The 11,455-nt window shown below is 36.4% G+C and overlaps 1 pseudogene; it reads left to right on the top strand.

The window, feature by feature from the left end:
* Positions 1-2,139: 2,139 nt before the first annotated feature.
* Positions 2,140-3,666, top strand: LOC149220610 (AAA-ATPase At2g46620 pseudogene; annotated as a pseudogene).
* Positions 3,667-11,455: the final 7,789 nt, after the last annotated feature.

Here is an 11,455-nt window from a genome sequence, read left to right as displayed (position 1 = left end):
TATACTCTCTGTGCTGGGTTATTTCTTGGGGTCTTCAGATCAGAGGTCTGTTCACTCCGGTTTCTTTTAGTTTGTGGCGGGTCGTTTCTCTTTCTCCCTCAGTCCTTTAGCACTTTCAATTTGTTAATCCTTTCTGCAATGGCCCGGCGTCGTGGTATTCCCAGGCGGGGCAGTAATTCAGGATCCCGTGGAGGTTTTCGGGGTCGTGGTGGCTCTGGTCCTCGACGTATTTCCCCGTTAGCCTCTGCCTCGCCGGCCTCACCGCCATCAGACCACTCCGGACCGTCCCTAAACAGCTCTTTTCACTCATCCCGCTTCAAATTTAAAAGCAGGCTTAACAAGCCGATTATCTCAGCTATTATTACTGTCATCTTCTCAGAGGAAGAAGATGAGCTCACAGGCTCAGTTGAAACCTCAAAGGAAAAGTCTCTTTCTCAAAATTCCAGTGACTCTCAGGGCAGCTTGGCAGGTGATGTCCTCAATAATCCCGCTGTGTTGCAAGAAGAAGGTCAACAAGAAGATTCTCGCCATCAGCAAGACTCTTCTCAAGAGAATATCATAGCTTGTGCGCCGGCGCAATTCTCTGGCAGCGTTCTGCACCTTGTGACTCCTCCAGGCTGCAACATGATGGAAATTGAAGATAATGTGATGGTTCATTGGGTAAGCTCTCCCAGCAAGGCAAATGAAGAAGACACAGACTTGCCACCTCAGGCATAACTACCTCTGCCTCAGCAAGTCATCTCAGGATTGCTGGTTTTTTTGGATGTAATTCTCAGTGGGTATGGCTTCTGATATCATCAGTATGGTTTTTCTCATCTTCCAGGTTATGATTTTGGCTTTCCAGCTTTTTTGTAATAGTTGCAAAGAACAGCATTTTGTAATAGGGCGGCTCATACTAAAGTGTCGATCCTATCTAGCTCTATTTAGTCTTGGGTCTATGATTTTCATCTATGTAAACAGAAGGCTAAGTGTTAACTGCAACGGTTTTTCTGACAGAGGGCAGGCTACAGCCCCCTCAGAGGTTCAAACCTCTTTGTAAATATTTTTCTTTTTATTCATAATAGAATAGTCTTTATACAAAAAGAAAAAAAAAATAAAAAAAATAAAAAAAAAAAAAAAAAAAAAAAAGAAAAAAGATCCTTAATATTATTAAAAAAATTAAAAAAATTATTATCATTTTAATATATTTAATTTTTATAATTTAAAAAAAAAATAGTATAGTAAAATAAAATAAAATAAATAATTATAATTATAATTAATAATTAAACTAGTTTAGATTTATTTTAATTCGAAATTTATTAAAGACACATTTTTTAGAGTGAAAAGAAATTTGATTCCTCTCGAAGTTTAGTAAGATTGTGAATTAAGATAGATCTATATTGGCATACTAATTAATAGAATTTAAAAATATAAATATATATTAAAATATAAATATAAATTTCATTACTAATTATAACTTACTTAGTTCTTATGATTTTTTTTATTAAATTGTATAGAAAAACTCTCTCTAACCCAATATGAAATGTAAAGGAAAGGTTACAATCTCATGTGATGTAAACATTTTCACTCAAACAAACTTACTTATCAGCCACTTAAAAACAAACTTACTTCTAAGTCATAATTCCTATAATTCTTATCAGCCACTTAAAAACAAACTTACTTCTAAGTCATAATTCCTATAATTTTCTAAAATTAGAAGTGTCCCTGCGGTTCTGAGAAATGCAATGCAAAGGTAATCTCTCGAGCAAGCGCCGTCGAGCTGACATCAGCCAAACGCCAGCTGAATTGCACACCCAAGAAGCTGGGAAGGGTTGATTTCACTGTTTATTCCACGCATCCTTTGACTGTTTATCCACGACACATTCCACACCTACAAGCGCATTATCAAATTCCACGCATTATCAAATTCTTCACCGCCAAGAACGGTGCTCTTCGGCCCACAATGCGTGCGCAACTTCAATTTCGGTTTCTGAACAGAGTTTCAGTATAAAATTTGCAAGAATCGAAATCGGACAATACCCATGTTAAAGAACAGGGAAAAAAAAGCCGTAGCTGCAAGATTGAATTGCCTGGATGATACCCAATTTCACGAAATCGTGGGAGCTTAAGCCAATCTGTTAGAAAGCTGGATTCTCTTCTGTCTGTTTGAGATTTGAATTTGCCAATGGATTCCCTTACCCAATTTTGGTTCTTAATGGGGATCATACTAGTCTTTTGGTACTTGGTCCCTCCCCAGCTGCTGGGAATGGTGAGGAGATGGCTGGAATCGTGGCAGGAGAAATGGAAAGTTTACAAGTTTTTCAGGATTCCTCAGCACTATGGCTATGACGGGATCCAAGATAATGGATTATATAATAAGGTTAGTACCTATGTCAGTACCCTGGCAGGTGCTGTGGATACTCATTGTGCCAATTTGTATGGTGTTAACAATTCCAAAGATATGTTTATTTCATTAGAGGCAGGTCAGAGTGTGGAGGACGTGTTTTTAGGTGCCAGGTTGTGGTGGATACATGAGGTGAAGAAGAAGGACGGTGAGGGTGATGCAACCAGGAGTTTTATTTTGAAAATCCACAAGAGGGACAAGGCTGCTGTCCTGAGACCTTATTTGGAGCATGTTCAGGCTGTTGCAGAGGAAGTTGATCACAGGAAGAGAGAGCTCAAGCTCTATACAAACTGCCAGAAATTTGGGAGGCAGCAGTGGACTTCTCTGGCTTTCAGGCATCCTGATTGGACTTCTGTGGCTTTCAAGCATCCTGCAACTTTCGATACCATTGCAATGGAAGCAGATCTGAAGAATAAGATTAAGATGGATCTTGATGCTTTTGTTCGCGGTAAGAATTACTATCACAGGTTGGGCCGGGCTTGGAAGCGCGGTTATTTGCTCTCTGGGCCTCCTGGAACAGGGAAATCCAGCATGATTGCAGCTATGGCTAATTACTTGCATTACGATATCTATGACCTGGAATTGACGAAGGTGAATGATAATTGGGAGCTGAGGATGCTTTTGATGCAGACAAGCAATAAATCTATTATTGTGATTGAGGATATTGATTCTTCTTTGAATCTGCCAAGGCACAGCGGTGTGAACAATGAAGAACAGAGACATCAGGACCATGGTAATAATGATGATGATGGACACGAGAGTGGCAGAGTTACAGTTTCTGGGATGCTGAATTTGATTGATGGGCTTTGGTCCAGCTGTGGCGAGGAGAAAATTATAGTGTTTACCACAAATAAAAATAGATTAGATCCCGCCCTTTTGAGACCTGGGAGAATGGATATGCATGTTCACTTTCCTCACTGCACCTTTTCTGCTTTCAAAATCTTGGCAGACAATTATTTGGGTATCAAGGAACATAAGCTTTTTGGTCGGGTTGAAGAGGCTTTCCAAGCAGGGGGGTGTATGACACCAGCTGAGGTAGGAGAAATTATGTTAGTGAGTAAAAATTCTCCAAGTCGTGCTTTGAAGGCTCTGATAAGGGCTCTGCAATCGAGTCGTAGGAGAAGAGGAAATGGGGTTGTGCCCGAGACGCCAACAGAAAATGGGACTCAACTATTCAAAATGAAGAATAAAAATAAACCTATATTTCTGTTGAGGTTATGTTGAGTCCGGGAATTCCAAGAAGTCTTCAAGGCAAAACTGCTTAGGTAGGCAGACAATTTGAGTGTGAACACTTGGGGCTGGTTGAACAAAACAAGCTGACTAAGCATGCTTATTTACTTTGGACTTTGACTGTTTGTGAATTAATTTGTTTATTCTATACCATTTGTCCTGGCATTGAATGCATGATTGTTTACTTTGGCTTTGACCCATACTTTTATTCTATGAAATTCCAGTAAGCACTTGCATATGGTACCTAAAGTAAGTTAGGTTTTTCAGGGTTGAAAGCCAATACAACGATATAAAAAACCTAATTTTATAAAATCCAAATACATTATTGGTGATTTACTTAAAAAAACACTTACTAAAACTGAACTTATTAAAAAAAGTTTTCAAAATGATAAATATTTTAATATATATTAACTTTAGTTAATTTAAATATATTTAATAAAAGTGATAATTAGCTCAATGTCTTTGAAAACAACTATGATATCAAGGTTCATATTTTTTCTCACTCTTATTTTGTGATTTCAAACTTATTTATTGTTTTATTCATAACATTACATTCACAATACAATTACATGTTCTTTTTGTTAATATCTATAATGATACCATCATGCAAGTATGTTGATAGAAGTATGTTTGGATTTAACTAGTACTTTATCCATAACCTTGTAGGTTTATTGGATGACCATGGAGGTAACCTTGTTCATTGATTCAATTATTAGGTAGTAATTGTGAATCTTTTTTCGTGTTCTTCATTGTATTTATGTTAATTTTCACAAGCAGTGATACATAAAATGTGTTTATCCTAAAATGGTATTTTTGTTATGTAAGTCAAATAAACAAACAAGATTGACTAGTAAGACTTTCAATCTTTGATACCTCGAATTAAAGTATTAAAAAAAGAGTTTCAAGGACCAATTGATCCACGATGATGACTTGGACTCAAACATTTTCATGAGGAGAGGGATATTCCTAGTCTTGCTCATGACTTTTTGCATTTCCTAATCATAAAGAAAAAAACAATCTCAAACACTTGTATAGATTTCTAATTGGTACTCATTATGCTTATATTGATACATACAAGTTCTATGAGTAATCAATTGGTTTGTATATAGTTTCATATATAGCATCATTAACAAACATTACATTGTATGACAAATTACATTTGGCCAATTCATTGTTTGGCAATGTGCGTTAAACTTAAATACATGATGTATAATAATTTTGGCAAATTATAAAAATAAATTTTGTGATAAGTATTCAATTAGAATGTTGGTGGATTAGCGACATTACCTCTCCTTAGGTTAGTATTTTTTCTATCTAAATGGAATACAAAAAATCATTCGCAACTCAAGAGGTTAATAAGAAAGGTACACTAAGTAAAAAATCATGATGGAAGCATAGTTATCACCTCATACCATATCAAGGATTATAAAGTGGTGTAAAGGGATGTCATGGTTATGGAAGATAGAGTTAGGATAAAGAGGGAGAAAACTTTAAATGTTGAGGAATATGCAGAAATTAGGAAACGTATTCCATACACTAGCTCTGCGAAAAGCAAGGAATCAAAGTGCACCAAAATTGTAGTCTTGTACAAGCATATGAAGGTATTACTAACTTGTGTAATTAAGAGTGGAGGGCGTTATGAGAACTCTTTCCTTCAGTGATTGGACCAACTGGACTCCAAGTATGACACTCTTATTGATGTTATCTCGGGCACTACACTAGTATTTTTTTCTCTCTCCTTTTATTTATATGCATTTACAAAAAAATATCAGCAAAAACACTAGGGTTTTGATCATTTAATTTTGTAAATGCAATTTCTTGCATAGTTCATCATTTCTTTTTTCCCTTCTTGTTGTGCAACAAATTCCATGTTTGACGTGACAACAATGAAAATGAAATGAATTAAAATAAGAGATGAAATTGAATTCAAGCTATATACTTACCAACCACCATAGAGAGGACATGACATGACATGAATCCATTTTTAGTCTTTGAAGGACAAACATCAAATCCATCTCCACGCATTTCTTTATAAATCCATGACATGGATGAAATGAGTCTGTTGATGGTTATCTAGAGTTTAGTTTACTATTTGGCATGATGTTCAAAATTATGGTTACATTAATTCATTTTATATATGTAAATGTATAGGAGATTATAGGAATTGAAGAGAAAATTGAATATGGATAACCAAGAAATATTAAAGTGTCTTTTTGCCATAATTAAAAGACACAAAAATAATGTATAGAATGAATGTGATGGGATGTAAATGCAATGGAAATCTAAGGAAATGGGAAATCTAACAAGAACAACAAATTTGATTTTATACTTGACTTCTAAATCATATCTTTTATGGTGCACTTATATTCCTTTATTTTTGAAGAATGTTTTCAAGATCATTTCCCACATGGTCATATGCTTGAAACTACATTTAACATTCTTAGTTTGTTTTTAAAGCAAATTATAACAATACTAGATAAGTTTTAAAATAGAGTAATAAGTAGGCTCTCTTCTAGAGAACCTATTGCATAGAGATTGAGTATTTTTTTATGTAAATAGGAATATAAAATTAACCAACATACTTAAAAAGTATTAAAGAAGTTTCAAAAATAATTAAAAACTAAATATTCATTATAATAAAGATAACACAAATAATTAATATAAGCAATAAATAATGATTTATTTGGATGTATAATATCCATACATAACAATGGAAAATCAATAAAAAGGAATTTATCCATATCATTAATGAAAAACATGTTATCAAAGAAAAAAATTACATAGCTTCTATGGAAAATTATACTCCAAAATTGATGAGACGAAACCATGCAAAACCAAACCATATTACCTCTAACCGTAAAATGGTCTATCAAGGGCACCCATTTTGACCCACCTTGTAATATAGAGTAAAGACCTTAACAAGATCATTATGTACCTATGCACATGGAAAACACATTAGATAAAACACCTCTCACTAGGTAATTAAATATTAGAATAATCTCATATGGTAGAGAACTTGGGCCCATGTACAAAGCCTAAACTTCATAGAAAATCACCAATAAGATTTAGAGTCTAAAACTTTAGTTATATGCCATATATAAGTCCATTAAGGGAATTTTGAGGTCTAAAATGGGTCTCCTAAGGAAATTATAAAATAACAGTGGAAATAATAAAATAAGATTAGATTACATCATCAAATTTCAGAGGGAAGAAAGAAAAAACTATTTTTTCAACTTGTATTTTCAACTTATCTCCCTATGGGCTTACTCAAATTTCGAGAGGAACACTTGTTGGATGCAGAATTTGATTCCTCATCCAAGGAGTATCCATGTTGCATACTTTCAATGGACCCTACTACACAAAAAATGAGAAATACATGAAAAACGTGATTGCAATAACGTTTTTCCATGTGTTTCTCATTTTTCGTGTATCAAGGTCCATCAAAAGTATGCAACATGGGTACTCTTTGGATGAATAATTAAATTTTGCATCCAATGAGTACTCATGCTTGAAATTTGAGTAAAACCTTAGGGAGATAAGTTGAAAATACGAGTTGAAAAAGTAGTTTTATTATTTTTTGATATTTTTACTTTTTTACTCCAAAAATGGTGAATCATCCCCTATGGTTGACATAATCATATTGAATCCTATTAGTTCTTATAAATTTTATTTTAGTTGTACATTTTTCTTAGGAGGCCCATTTTAGACCTCAAAATTCCCCTAATGCTTATATCACATCAAGGCTTCATAAATTACCCTTGGGATTTATCTGTCATAAAAGGCTTTACAAAGCAACTTGAAAACCAATGGTACTAGGCCAGGTGATTTGAAAATGGAGGAGGTGATCAATTTCCTCTTCTCCAAAAACAAACAAGGACCGTTTTGATGCTTCGCAAGGAAAAATGGGCCTGAGCACAAAAATGGTTTTCCAAAAGGTCTCTTCAAGTTTTGAGTTAGTTTTCACATGCAAACTTAAGCATAAACAACACAACATCACATAACTCATACAGGTATACATGAAGAGTAGAACAAAGGATTTGTTGATGGAGTTCACCCCTCCTGGGCTACATCTCTGGGCCTACCAACATAGCTAGACCGCTCCATATATTCAGTGGAAAAAGGAGTACATAAAAGTTTGTTGATAAACATGTGGCTATTTCCCCTTCAAGGAAATGTTCTCCTACAAAGAACTCTCACATAAAACAACAACACAAGGTGTCTCCTACAAAGACCCTATACTCCAACTGAAAATGAGCTTACATGAGCATGAAAGCACTTCAATTCCACATTGAAGAGAAAAAACAAAGCTTTCCTCAACATGACATAGTGAGAAAAGTAAACCTGAGTTGAACCCTACAAGTAACAGTTGTTGCAGTAGACTTCTGAAGGTAAGAAAACCCCTACAAGGCCTTCTCCATGCTCAAACACCTTCAAGAACTACTCCAAAAACCTGATTGATCCATACACCCATGAACTTAAACCTGAAAAAAAGTTCCTTTAGAGGTGCTCAAATCATAAAATAGAGGTCACCATTGGATCTAGAATGTCCAAAAACCCCTTGGTAGACTCTTCTTAAGCTCCAAAACACTGAAAACTCCAAAAGATATGACTCTACAAGCTCTTTGTCTAGTTTTGTTGTTATCCGTCCTCCAAATCCGACCAACAGACTAATTGTCCTACAAATATGCCCTATTTTTTGCTAACGAGGCTATAATTTCACCCTCCTCTAGTGCAATTTGTTGGACATTTAATTCGTCCAATAACCCTTAAGGGAAAAAATTAAGGCCACATGGGCCATATGGTCATGGGATGGGCCTTAACGCCCGTCCCCACCAACCTAACGCTTTAACCACCTCGCCACGGTTCCACCCACTCCAAAAACCGGGGGTTGGCCCCCAAATATTTGCACCCATCGCCTTAGCGCTTTCCACTCTGGTCTCGGTCCTGTGGTTTATCATGGGACTGGGGCCTAGGGCTCCAACCCAGCCCCCTCATCTATCAGCGCCAACACCTCTGCTCACCAATTATATGGAGGTTTATGTGACCTTGGGCCAGGGCTAAGCCCCGAGCCCTCAGGTCTTGACTCCTATGATCACATGGGGTGCCATTGGACCAAGGGCCAAGGGCTTAGCCCTGACCCTTTCCCCAAATATGAATCGCATAAACTTTAAGTAGCATTTCTCGACCATGGTTAATAAGAACCATTGGTGGCTCAATGGTGGAGTGGAGCATTATTTGCAATGAGGTCGGGGGTTTGATCGCTATTGAGGCTTTTCCAACCTTGCCAATATTTTTTTCACTCCCGGGGTGCCACATGGCAGCTCGTGATTGGGCCACAGTGCACCATTTCATTGGTCCACGCCCAACCAATAAAAAAATAAAAAATCAACAAACCAGAACCTACCACTTGGAGACACCCGATTAGCATGTAACTACACAGTCACCCTGAGTGATGCCAATAATAAGGAATCCCAGTCGGTTGCCTAGTCAACAACTTGCTCCTTTTTTAGTTGTTCGGCGAAACGATCAGAATGCAATAAATTGAGCATACAGTGTCACATTGAGGTAAAATGAATGTCATTGGATTCAAAATGATGAGCATTTTGACTAGATGCAGGTTTCAAGACTTTCTAGGCACTTTCCTTTTTTAGCTAAAATTTGATCACTAGATCACACCTCCCCATTGGGAACTTTTGGACTCCAAAAGTTTACTTCTCCTAGTAAATAAAATGAGGTTGAAACTCAAAATATCCCAAAAATTCAATCCAAAATTCTTAATTTTCAATTGGTTCCCTTCAAGCCCCAATCAAGGCACTTCACCTATATTCTTCGTGAAGACCCACTGTCTCGTTAAGAATCTAAACATTCTCTTTAATCTCATCTTTGCATGGCTCAAAACAAGTTCATCTTGAAGTTAAACTGTTGAAGACAAACTTGACTCCATCTTGAGAATCAAAAGCAACATAAAACTTGCTTTACCATCCTCAAACTGAGCTTGTACACAAAAGTACACTGCTGCAAAAATTCAATGACATAATTGGCTTTACCTACAAAAACATAGTCATCTTGTACAATCTTAAAAAATATTCTATTCAAAACAAGTTTCATCTTCAATAATTGCATTGGTGAGTGCTTGACAAACTTGAAGCCAAACTTGGACAAAAACTTGTACATTCCAAAAGTCCTTGAACATATGGACTTATAACAAGCCAATACATAACATCAATGAAAAACGCATACTTGTTTCACATAGTGACTATTATTATTCACTTTACAAAATTACCCAAGCAAGTAAACAACAACAAGTAATTACAAATTTATAAAGAAACTTTACAAACAATCTACCCAATCTCTGTCTCTCCTAGGCTTATGGGTTCTCTTTTGCATCAACTTTGCCTTGAAGGTTACTTTAGGATTGTTGTGAGTCCTCTTTTCCACCTCTTGCTTCCATTGCATTAGGTTGCAAAACCTCTTTTCCCTTCTTGGAATGAAGCTCCGGATGTAATTTCCAACATCATTAATTTCCATTTACATGCATCTTGCAATGGGTACAAAAGAACTTTCTCCTGCCTGCCGACAAAGAACTCCTCTCATGCAAAGGACATTCATCATGCTTGATGCCTAGAATCTGATCCATTATTTTAACAATTACCATGCATTGATCACAAACAACCACACAATGGTCAAATGCATCAAAGAAAGTACAAGGGTACATATTCCATAAATAGTCAAAATTACCATCATTTGGAAAACACCCATGAAATTTATACCTAACTCTTGGGATGCAACTTTGACAATGTGGGGTGGATGATGACATGCAAGGTCCCTTCAAGCATTCATCTTGATTGGGAGACAAATGAACATTGTCACCACCATCTTGGTGTGACATCTCATCCTCGAATGATTGTTGTGCCTCTAGTTGTTTAGAGAATTCTCCAAACTCCCTTTGACCATATCCCAATCCTTGATACTTTGGTCTCTCTTCAACCATAATTGGATTGGTGATCCCTTGGCCATTGATGTTGAGGCCTCCTCCTTCATAACCCATTTTAGAAAGAAGCTTCATAGCAATGCCTTTGATATGTTGCTCAAATGCTGCAAAAGAGGTGTTACGAACATAAACATAAGGAATTGTACTTGAAATTCTTATTACCTCCTTAAACTTGCCATTCATCTTTTCAGGTTCTGATTATGATGATGACATTACAGATGACTCTAGCCACCCACTTTTACCAACTAGCATATGGTGAGAATCTTGGAGATGCTTGCAAAATGCACATGCATCATCTTCCTCATAAGGTCCATAACTACTATTTGAACCATGGCCACATATTGTTTTCATTTTTGAGGTGTCTTTTGCTATCACAGGAGTGGAACTTTCAACAACTTGTTCCTCAGGCACATGTTGCAGTTGAAGGCACATATACCTCTTCTCCTCTTCAGCCAGTTCTAGCATTCTTCTCAACTCAATGTTCTCCATACGAAGAGACAAATTCAACTCTTCTAGCTCTTGGAGACTCTTCTTGCCCATTCTTGCAACTTGGTTAGACTAGGCTTTGATGCCAATTTGATCTGAAAATGTAGGAGGTGATCAATTTCCTCTTCTCCAAAAACAAAAAGGACCATTCTGACGCCTTGTAAGGAAAAATGGGTCTTCACACAAAACAATTTTTCCAAAAGGTCTCTTCAAGTTATGAGTTAGTTTTCACATGCAAACTTAAGCATAAGCAACACAACATCACATAACTCATACAGGTATACATGAAGTGTAGAACAAAGGATGGTTTGATAGAGTTCACCCCTCCTGGGCTACATCTTCAGACCTGCCAACATAGCTAGACC

Source organism: Pinus tabuliformis, chromosome Q, assembly GCF_031772625.1.
Source record: "Pinus tabuliformis cultivar Carrire ecotype Pingquan chromosome Q, CPIR1, whole genome shotgun sequence".
In the NCBI taxonomy this organism is placed as follows: Eukaryota; Viridiplantae; Streptophyta; class Pinopsida; order Pinales; family Pinaceae; genus Pinus; species Pinus tabuliformis.
The sequence above is the reverse complement of the archived record's forward strand: the minus strand, read 5'-3'. Positions and strand labels throughout refer to the sequence as shown.